This window comes from Cebus imitator, unplaced genomic scaffold (assembly GCF_001604975.1).
Source record: "Cebus imitator isolate Cc_AM_T3 unplaced genomic scaffold, Cebus_imitator-1.0 Scaffold28, whole genome shotgun sequence".
Classification (NCBI taxonomy): Eukaryota; Metazoa; Chordata; class Mammalia; order Primates; family Cebidae; genus Cebus; species Cebus imitator.
In genome coordinates, this window is record NW_016107343.1 from 197,358 (window position 1) to 207,283 (window position 9,926).

The 9,926-nt window shown below is 44.6% G+C and overlaps 1 non-coding gene across 1 annotated transcript; it reads right to left on the minus strand.

The window, feature by feature from the left end:
- Positions 1-2,603: 2,603 nt before the first annotated feature.
- LOC119470357 lies at positions 2,604-2,710 on the minus strand. Its single transcript, XR_005199250.1, has one exon. It is a non-coding gene; the product is annotated as a U6 spliceosomal RNA (small nuclear RNA).
- Between the last annotated feature and the right edge of the window lie 7,216 nt (positions 2,711-9,926).

A 9,926-nucleotide genomic window follows, 5' to 3' on the forward strand; every position in this document is an offset into this window, starting at 1 on the left:
TCCATCTCTGGAATCAATTCGTTCATGAAGCCATTGTGTTTGGAGGAGGCAGAGCCCCATCTGTCCAGCTGGCTGGAGCCAGCTCTTTGAGGAATGCGTGTATTTCCCTGGAGGAGTGGGTATGTGTTTTAGGTTTCAGAGAATGACTCCCACGCTGGTCCTGCAGCAACACAGCCATCTCCACGGAGCCCTGCCAGTGGCTATGAAGGGACCGGTTTAAGCGAAAAGTCTGTTCCTGTCTCAAGGTGCTGAAAGTGTAGTTAGGAAGAAAAGACATGCGAATAGAAATTTGATAATAAAGACTTAAAAGCTCAAAGTAAAAGCTCCAGGTGACAATGAAGAGGAACGTCAGGATGTTGCAAGCTTTACCGCCCTGTGAGTGCTTCAGGCTGGGGCTGCTGCAGGAGTTCAGCACGGAGGGACCGCTGGGCCTGGAGTCAGAAGGTGGAGTTAGGATCGATTTTCTAGCCTCACTTGCTGGATGACCTTGAACACAATTACTTAACCACTCTGAGCTTCAGTTTCCTAACCTGTCAAGGGGTCATAGAATACAGGATGGGGCTTGAGCTGCATCTTACACTATAAGGAGAGTTTGGTGTGTTTGTCATCACAAGGTAGATTATAGGGTGTGGGCCATCAGAGTAGAGAGAAAGCTTGGAGGAGGCAATGTTCGAGGTGGTTTGGTTAACAGTACCTGTAAACATTTGATTGGGATGGGGGTAAGAAACATAAAGTTGAAAGGAAAGCTGATTTGGATGTTGACATTGTGGGGGTCCTTGAATTCCGGGACCCTAGTAATAGCTATGATCACTTAGCTAGTAGTATGGGCTGAATTGTGACTCCCAACCCACCCTTGGCCAAATTGATGTCTGAAGCTATAGCCCCCAGTACCTGAGAATGTTACTGTATTCTGAGATAGGGTCTTTAGACAGGTAATTAAGGTAAAGTGAGGTCATTAGGGTGAGCCCTGATCCAGTATAACTTGCATCCCTTCAAAAAGAGATTAGGGACAGGCATGTACAGAGGGAAGACCATGTCTTCATGTGGGAAAAAGATGGCCATTTATAAGCCAAGGAGAAAGGTCTGGAACAGATCTTTCCTTTACAGCCCTCAGAAGGAACCAACAGATTGACACCTTGATTTTGGACTTCCCAGACTCCAGAACTGTGAGACACCTCTGTCTGAGCCACCCAATCTGCAATCTGCAATATCTTGTTATGGCAGCCCTAGCAAACTAACATAGTTAGTATAAGCACTTTACATGTGTAATTTTATCAATAGCAGTGGGAGCATTATTTTCTTTTATTTTTATTTTTTATTATACTTTAAGTACTGGGATACATGTGCAGAATGTGCATGTTTTTTACATAGGTATACATGTGCCATGGTGATTTGCTGCACCCATCAACCCATTATCTACATTAGGTATTTCTCCTAATGCTATCCCTCCCCTAGCCACCCACCCCTCAATAGGCCCTGATGTATGATGGTCCCCTCCCTGTGTCCATGTGTTCTCATTGTTCAACTCCCACTTATGAGTGAGAACATGCTGTGTTTGTTTTCTGTTTTCTCTTCCTGTGTTAGTTTGCTGAGAATGATGGTTTCCAGCTTCATCCATGTCCCTGCAAATGATATGAACTCATCCTTTTTTATGGCTGCATAGTATTCCATGGTGTGTATGTGCCACATTTTCTTTATCCAGTCTATCATTGATGAGCATTTGGGTTGGTTCCAAGTCTTTACTGTTGTGAATAGTGCTGCAATAAACATATGTGGGCATGTGTCTTTATAGTAGAATGATTTATAATCCTTTGGGTATATACCCAGTAATGGGATTGCTGGGTCAAATGGTATTTCTGGTTCTAGATCCTTGAGGAGTCGCCACACTGTCTTCCACAATGGTTGAACTAATTTACACTCCCACCAACAGTGTAAAAGTGTTCCTATTTCTCCACATCCTCTCTAACATCTGTTGTTTCCTGACTTTTTAATGATTGCCATTCTAACTGGTGTAAGGTGGTATCTCAGTGTGGTTTTGATTTGCATTTCTCTAATGACCAGTGATGATGAGCTTTTTTTCATATGTTTGTTGGCTACATAAATTTTTTTTTTTGAGAAGTGTCTATTCATATCCTTCACCCACTTTTTGATGGGGTTATTTGTTTTTTTCTTGTAAATTTGTTTAAGTAGATTCTGGATATTAGCCCTTTGTCAGATGGATAGATTGCAAAATTTTTTTCCCATTCTGTAGGTTGCCTGTTCACTCTGATGATAGTTTCTTTTGCTGTCCAGAAGCACTTTAGTTTAATTAGATCCCATTTGTCAATTTTGGCTTTTGTTGCCATTGCTTTTGGTGTTTTAGTCATGAAGTCTTTGCCCATGCCTATGTCCTAAATGGTATTGCCTAGGATTTTTTCTAAAGTTTTTATGGTTTTGAGTTTTGCATTTAAGTCTTTAATCCATCTCGAGTTAATTTTTGTATAAGATGTAAGGAAGGGGTCCAGTTTCAGTTTTCTGCATATGGCTAGCCAGTTTTCTCAACATCATTTATTAACCAGGGAATCCTTTTCCCGTTGCTCATTTTTGTCAGGTTTATCAAAGATAAAAATATGGAACGCTTCACAAATTTGTGTGTCATCCTTGTGCAGGGGCCATGCTAATCTTCTCTGTATCATTCCAAGTTTAGTATATGTGCTGCCAAAGTGAGCACAGGAGCATTATTTTCACTATAGAGTGGTTACAGTCTTGAGCTGACTTCTTGGTTTTGTTCCTGGCTTTACCATGTATAACTTGGACATCAAATGCAGATCATGACAGCAGTGGAGTTGGGGTTGGGAAGTGATGTGTGAGTGAGTGGTGGGGAGATTCACTTAGGACTGAAGCAGGATTAAGCCATACACTGTCTAAAGTGCATGTCCTGGACTTGGTCTCTGGATGACATCTATGAGCCCTATCATCCCTGGAAAACTTCTTTACTGGTTTTACCTGGATCCTGACCCAGCTGTCTCTACAATTTGCCACTGAAGTGTTTTTGTTTCTCAGTAGCTCCTGCCTGTGATGGCTTTGCATTGATAAGTCCTCAATGTAGCCTGTATGCTGTGCTCAGCTGCCCTCAGCCCCCATTCCCTTTCCCTAGTTGCCATGAGTAACTTCCCCATGCATAACAAGATGTCGGTCATCAACTGGGTGTTGGGGTGAGGGAGGAAGAGTCAAAGAGAATTTCAGTGTTGAGTTGACTTGAGCAAAAGAGACACCACTAATGGAGGAAAAAAGATATGTAAGATGATATTATCACATGGCTTTTTAAAGCATAGGGGACTGGTAGTCAGTAAAGAACTGAATGCGGTCAGAATAAGGACTGAGCAACTTCATTGACTTTTAAAAAAATATATTTAAAATTTTTTTTCATTTAAAAGTAACATTTTAAATAAGAAATCTAGAAAATTTCTCTCAGAGAAGTGAAAAGAGAGAGAAAAAATTTACCCATATTCCCATCACAGAATAAGTGGAGCACTGAGCAAGTAGAAATCCCCAGAGTGTAAACAAACACCTTTGAACTGTTGTTCAAACTGCTGTTCAAGCTGGCTGAAACCTGCTCTCTGCCTGCTACTGTTTTGTTCCTTTGGTAAATTTAGGGCAGACATCTAGACTCTTTTTTCCCCTGTCAAGTAAGGAAAGTTCTCTTGTAACTTTTAATCACACACAAAAAACAGTGATTTAATTAATTAATTCATTTGCTTATTGAAATGGAGTCTCACTCACTCTGTCACCCAGGCTGGAGTGCAGTGGTGAGATCATGGCTCACTTCAACATCCACCTCCCTGTTCAAGTGATTCTCTTGCCTCAGCCTCCTGAGTAGTTGGGACTACAGGCGTGTGCCACCACACCTGGTTAATTTTTATATTTTTAGTAGAGATGGGGTTTCACCATATTGGCCAGGCTGATCTTCAACTCCTAACCTCAAGTGATCTGCCCACCTCAGCCTCCCAAAGTGCTGGGTTTACAGGTGTGAGCCACCACGCCCAGCCTTTGTCAGTGATTTAAATGTTAAATGAGCTTGCCCAAGGCCAGCTCCATCAACTCACTCTTTTATCCATGTAGCACTTGAGTCAGGCTGAAAAATAGGATTATTTTACTTTTCAGCTGGTGGGAGTACAGCCTGGCAGAACTGTTTTTGGGAAAGTAATTGGTAATGCAGGTGGCACATGGCAGGGAGAACAGCACCAGCTCAACCACCCACTAACTCTGGGGCCCTGGGCAAATCACAGAACATCTGTGGCTTGGCTACGGTCAGCCTGGCCTATGTCAGTGATTTGAATTTTGAAGCAAACTTCAAGATTTAAAATTTCTCTGTAGCAAAGACTGACAACTGTCCACCCAAATCCATTTTCCCTTTAATAATAGTTCTATAATAATAATCTCTAATCTCGGCTGGTCAGCAGACTCCATTTCCCAATCTCCCTTCCAGTTAGAAGTGGCCATGTGACTGAGGTCTAGGCATTGGAATGTGAACAGAGGGATAGGTTTCATTTCCAGGCCTGCCCCGAAACAGTTCCCATGTGTGCTTCTCCATACTATCTCCTCTTTGTAGTTGGCCGAGATGGAAGTGATCCCAGGGGTGTTGTGCGAGCTGTCTGTTAAAGATCATCAGCCTGGGACTCTAACTGTGTGGATGAAGCAAAGCCCCCTGCCTTCCCTACTATCCTAATCTGGCACTTTCCTGTACTGTTATATGAGCAAGAAACAAACTCGTACTGTGTTGCATCACTATATGTTTTGGACTGTTTGTTAGTGCAGCCTCTCAGACTCTAACTGATACATTCTCCAGCTCTGGTCTGTGTCAGGCTAAAAGGCTGCCTTGGGAAAAAGAGGCATAGTGAGCTGTCTACTATCCTGCTTGCTAACTCCTTACCCCATCCTCGATCCTACTGATTTGCTAGCTGCAGTTTCTGAACACTGCAGGTTGGCTGGAGCACAGAGGAAGGGTGAGAGGCAGGAAAGAGCTTACTTGACTGGGACTGTCATGATCTTGCTGTTTTGGTGCCCCCATTGTTTTGGTAGACATTCAAAGTTGACCCTTTTTCTTGTGGGTTGCTTTTGTGGGGTGTGCTAGATATCATTTTTTGTCCCTGCAGAGCCAACCTCTCACCCTCCTTCACCCTGCTTTGTTTCCCGGGCTGGCGCGTGTAGAATGTATCAAAGGGCTCCCTTATCTTTCAGTGTCTGCTTAAGTTTGGTCCATGGGGATCCCTGGCAGGAATCTGGAGAGAGTGAGGGGAGAGAGGCTGGGGCAGTTATTCCCCTGGTTCCCTACACGTGGGGTCAACATTGTCTGGCTGCATCCCTCCATTGAAGGTTGCAACTCCCAGACGGTTCTCTGCAGACACCCCTCCCTGTACCTGGGTTCTGGTAACCACTCCCACTTCTGCCCCACTAGGATGCTAAGGCTGTTATTAGCTTCAGAATGCTGCACTATTCCCCCAAGGTCTTCTTCTACCCTGTTCACAGCTTCATACGTAATTTTTTTTTATTAATCTCTCCTTGAATGTCCTAATTTGGGTGTCACCTATTCTTCTATGCCCCAACAAGTACAGTGGGTTTTTGAGATGCCCTCATCTGAAGCATTCAACAGTGTGCACTTCTGGTGATGTGGGTGATGCATCTGCTATGCTGCTGCTTACAATTTGTCCCTGGGCTCCTGAGCATCCTGTGATTTGTCCCTTTCAAGTGCTTCAGAGAAATGGAGGCTCAGAGATGTTCTGTGACTTGCCCAGGGCCCCAGATTTAGAGGGTGGTTGAGCGGGTGCTCTTCTCCCTGGAAGTGCCACCTGTATTACCAGTCACTTTCCCAAAAACAGTTCTGCAAGACTGTCCTCCTACCAGCTAAAAAGTGAAATAATCTGATGTTTCAGCCTGACTCGAGTGCTACATGGATAAAAGAGTGAGTTGATGGAGCTGGCCTTGGGCAAGCTCATTCTTCCCGCATAAGGACAAATGCCTGACAAGATGATCACATCAGAAAGTTACAGGAAGGTGACAGGAACAAGCAATTTAGGCCTGGATTCTGCTGTGCTCTCACCAAATGAGATAGCCAGGGACTCAGTGAGAGAAAGTGCCAGCAAGGGCCCCTCTGGGCAGGTAGGTGTGGCCTTGTTTGCAAACACTTCAGCTTGAGTGGAGGCTGAATCTGCCACCACTACCTAAAAACATCTTACACCACTTGGGCATCTCTTGGCATAGGTAGTGTGGATCCACAGCTCCTCAGCTGTAAATCCTAGAAGCAGTGTGGGACATGGCCATTGCTCTCTTGCCTGACACTCCCTAGAGAGTAAAGCTGTTGCCAGCTTCTCAGCCTGGGTTTCCCTGAAAGTGATTCAAGTGGATCCAGTTGAGGCAGTTGCAGGCATCAGGAGTTGCTCCCTCGGGGTGACTTCTTTGACCCCACCCACGCGCTGGGTACTGTTGCTAGATGAGGCCTTGTTATTGTAACCTCTATTATTTATTTTATTTATTTACTTATTTTGTGGGGACAGAATTTTACTGTGTTGCCCAGGCTGGAGCGCACACTGCAGCCTTGATCTCCCAGGGCTCAGGTGATCCTCCTGCCACAGCCTCCCGAGTAGCTGGGATTACAGGCCTGCGCCACCATGCCCAGTGAATTTTTTAGTATATTTTGTAGAGTTGGGGTTTTGCCATGTTGGCCAGGGTGGTCTCAAACTCCTGGGCTCAAGTGATCCAATCATCTTGGCCTCCCATAGTGTTGGGATTACTGGTGTGAGCCACTGCACCCGGCCATCCTTTATTATTTCAACAAATGTTTATTGAACACTGACTACAGTTGACCTTTCATGTCTGTGGATTCTGCATTTGCAGATTCAGTTAACTGTGGATTTAGAATATTTGGGAAAAAATACAAATAAAAATACAGTATAACAACTATTTACATAGCATTTAGATTGTATTTGGTATTGTAAGTAGTCTAAAGATGATTTAAAGTGTAAAAGAGGATGTGCATAGGTTATATGCAAATATTGCACCATTTTATGCGAGGGACTTGTACAACCTCGGATTTTGGTATCTGTGGGGAATCCTGGAACCCATCCCCTTGGATATTGAAGGGTGACTGTATGTGCCTTGGCCTATGTTAGAGCTTCATTCTAAAATTTAGACTGTATTATGGCTAGCCCTTGTTATTATTGTTTTGTAATTATTTCTTTATCCCAGAAGACACCAGGTAAATCACCGACTTAAAAAATTTAAATGCTCTTATTTTTAGCTTGGCTAGAATGCTGCATGAATTTTGGGAGGCCATGTCTTATCATTATTTTAAAAATATTTTATTAAAAAGTCTTTGTAGCCTAGTGCCTTGTGCATTGCTTACAAACAGAAGATACTCCATCCATGTTTCCTAAATTAATGAATGGACGTGGCAATTGGTATTGACTATTGAATAAGCTGGGGCTTGGTGATTCCTTGGCAGTTTGTTTTTTCTGTCAGGGAAGGAAAGTAACAACATATCCAAGGCCATGGGCAGAGTCGAGATCGGAGCTTAGAGTTCCTGGAGCGTCCACACCTCTCTCCTTGGTGTCTCTTGCAGCTCCTGTACCAGCTTACCCTCGGGCGGCCACTACGAACGCATTAGGCACGTGTGGGGACTCTGCTTCTGAGCTCAGATGCTGTAAGCCATCACCATTAGCTCTGAATGTTCCAGATGACAACACTGAGATCCAGAGCTGCTGCCCCTCAAAGCCTCTAGGCAGAGAGGTGGGGTGGAGGCTAAGTCCATTACCCTTCAACCACCCAGCAGTGCTATGCCAGTGGATTTACCATTTCAGCGCCTCCTTACTGGTCTAAGTGACAGACGCTGACATTCACACATTCTCAGGCAGGGTAGGTGGCACCATGCCATGGATCACACCAAATTGGGTATTGGGAAAGTACTGCTGTGTCCCTTCCCCCAGCCCTCCCAGCTTGTTGGCCGCAGTTATGCACGTAGCAGGGGCTCAGTTAATAGGTATGGGATTGAACTGAGTAATCTGCCGTAGGAATCTTAGAACAACACAAGAGCAATCTTACCAACAGTACTTGGTCTAACACTTCATAGTCCTCTAAGTGCTTTCACTGTGTTATCTTTTTTCATGTACCTGATCTCATTTGAAATTGTTGCAGAGTGTAAGCATATAATTAAAATATCAATTAAGCCACGTTCTGAAATACATCAGGCTGTGTGCGAGCTTGAATTAGAAACAAGTCAAATGACAATTCATCAGTCTAGGACTCATTCCCCAGGTACAATCCACGACCCACCTCCCCTGCACCCCAGTTTTGCCCCAGGAACGTTACAGTCCTCAGTGCACTGTCTTATCAATTTCCATCATGTTGCTCTCTTATGTCTTCCCTCGGGAATTCTTCCTCCCTTTTCTGTATGTGAAAGAAAATCTTCCTTAATCTTCAAAATCCTGGTCCTGGATCTCAGATTTTGTTTGTGTTTTCATAAAAACCTTTTTCTGTCCTCTCTGTTCTTGCAGACTTTGCTATTGCCCCAGGATGCTGCCACAGGCCTGCACTGTATCACTTCTTACATTGTATTGTAATACAATGTCACACAATGTCCCTCTCCTCTCCTCTCCTCCCTCCCCTCCCCTCCTCTCCCCTCCTCTCCCTCCCCCCCCCTTCCCCTCTCTTCCCCTCCCCTCCCCTCCTTTTTCTTTTTCTTTTTTTGAGACAGAGTCTCTCCCTGTCACCCAGGCTGGAGGGCGGTGGTGCAATCTTGGCTTACTGCAACCTCCGCCTCCTAGGTTCCAGCAATTCTCCTGCCCTAGCCTCCAAAGTAGCTGGGATTACAGGCGTCCGTCACCACTTCTGTCCAATTTTTATATTTTTAGTAGAGATAGGGTTTTGTCCTGTTGCCCAGGCTGGTCTCAAACTCCTGACCTCAAGCGATCCACCCATTTTGGCTTCTCAAAAGTATAGGGACTACAGGTGCAAGCCACCACGCTCTGCCTGTAATGATTAATTTTGTTCCATCGCATCAGACTAAGCACCTTGAGGGTAGGACTATTTTACTACCTCTAGTGCCTGGGACCCTATAGACATTGAATGCATATCTGTTAGATGAAAACAGAGATGTCCCTGGGGTATTTGGTGACCTGATCAAGTCCTTGGCCGATTGGCATTTGTCAACTTTGCTGTTGCCCTCATGCCTCAGCCCAGTGTCAAACAGAGCAGGCTTCCTGGTGGTGAGGCCAGCACTGGGAGCTAAAACACTTTTCAGTGTAGCTCTGTTTCTGCACAAAGCTGCTTGCCAGGTAAAGAATAAATCTCAAATGTTACAACCTGTATGCTTTATTTTTTAACGATTAAAAAAAACCCCCAAAACTATAAAACAGAAACCCCCACAAACCCCACAAAAATCCAGTCTCTTGGCAAACAACAATATCCCCCGGAAGGATTATGGAAGATTTGGCTTCTCTGAATGCACCTGGCAGTGTATTCTATGTTGCAGTTTCCAAAACACAATTGCCTCTGCAGACAGGAGATAAGACGTGGGGGTGTGTGTTTGTGATAGTGTGTTTGTGTGTGCATGTGTAAGTACACACACACACTCACACTGAGGACATGGTGTGGTTGAAAGGGTATGGATTTCAAAAGGCAGGCAGACCGGGTTCAAGTCCAGCTGGACTGTTGCCAAAAGTATGACCTAGGGCATCTGTGAAACGGGACTAACGGGACCTATATTGGGAGGTTGTGTGAGGATCCAAAGGGAACCGCAGTGCCACGGGAGTTCCTGACACTCAAACGCTCTCCCCAAAGGGCAGAGTGGAGGCTGAGGATGCCCTTCGGTTCCTGGTATGATCCTTGTCCCATTTTTGTGGCATTCGACAGTACTGCCTGTTGTTCTTTATTTTTCTTTCTCTTTTCTCTCC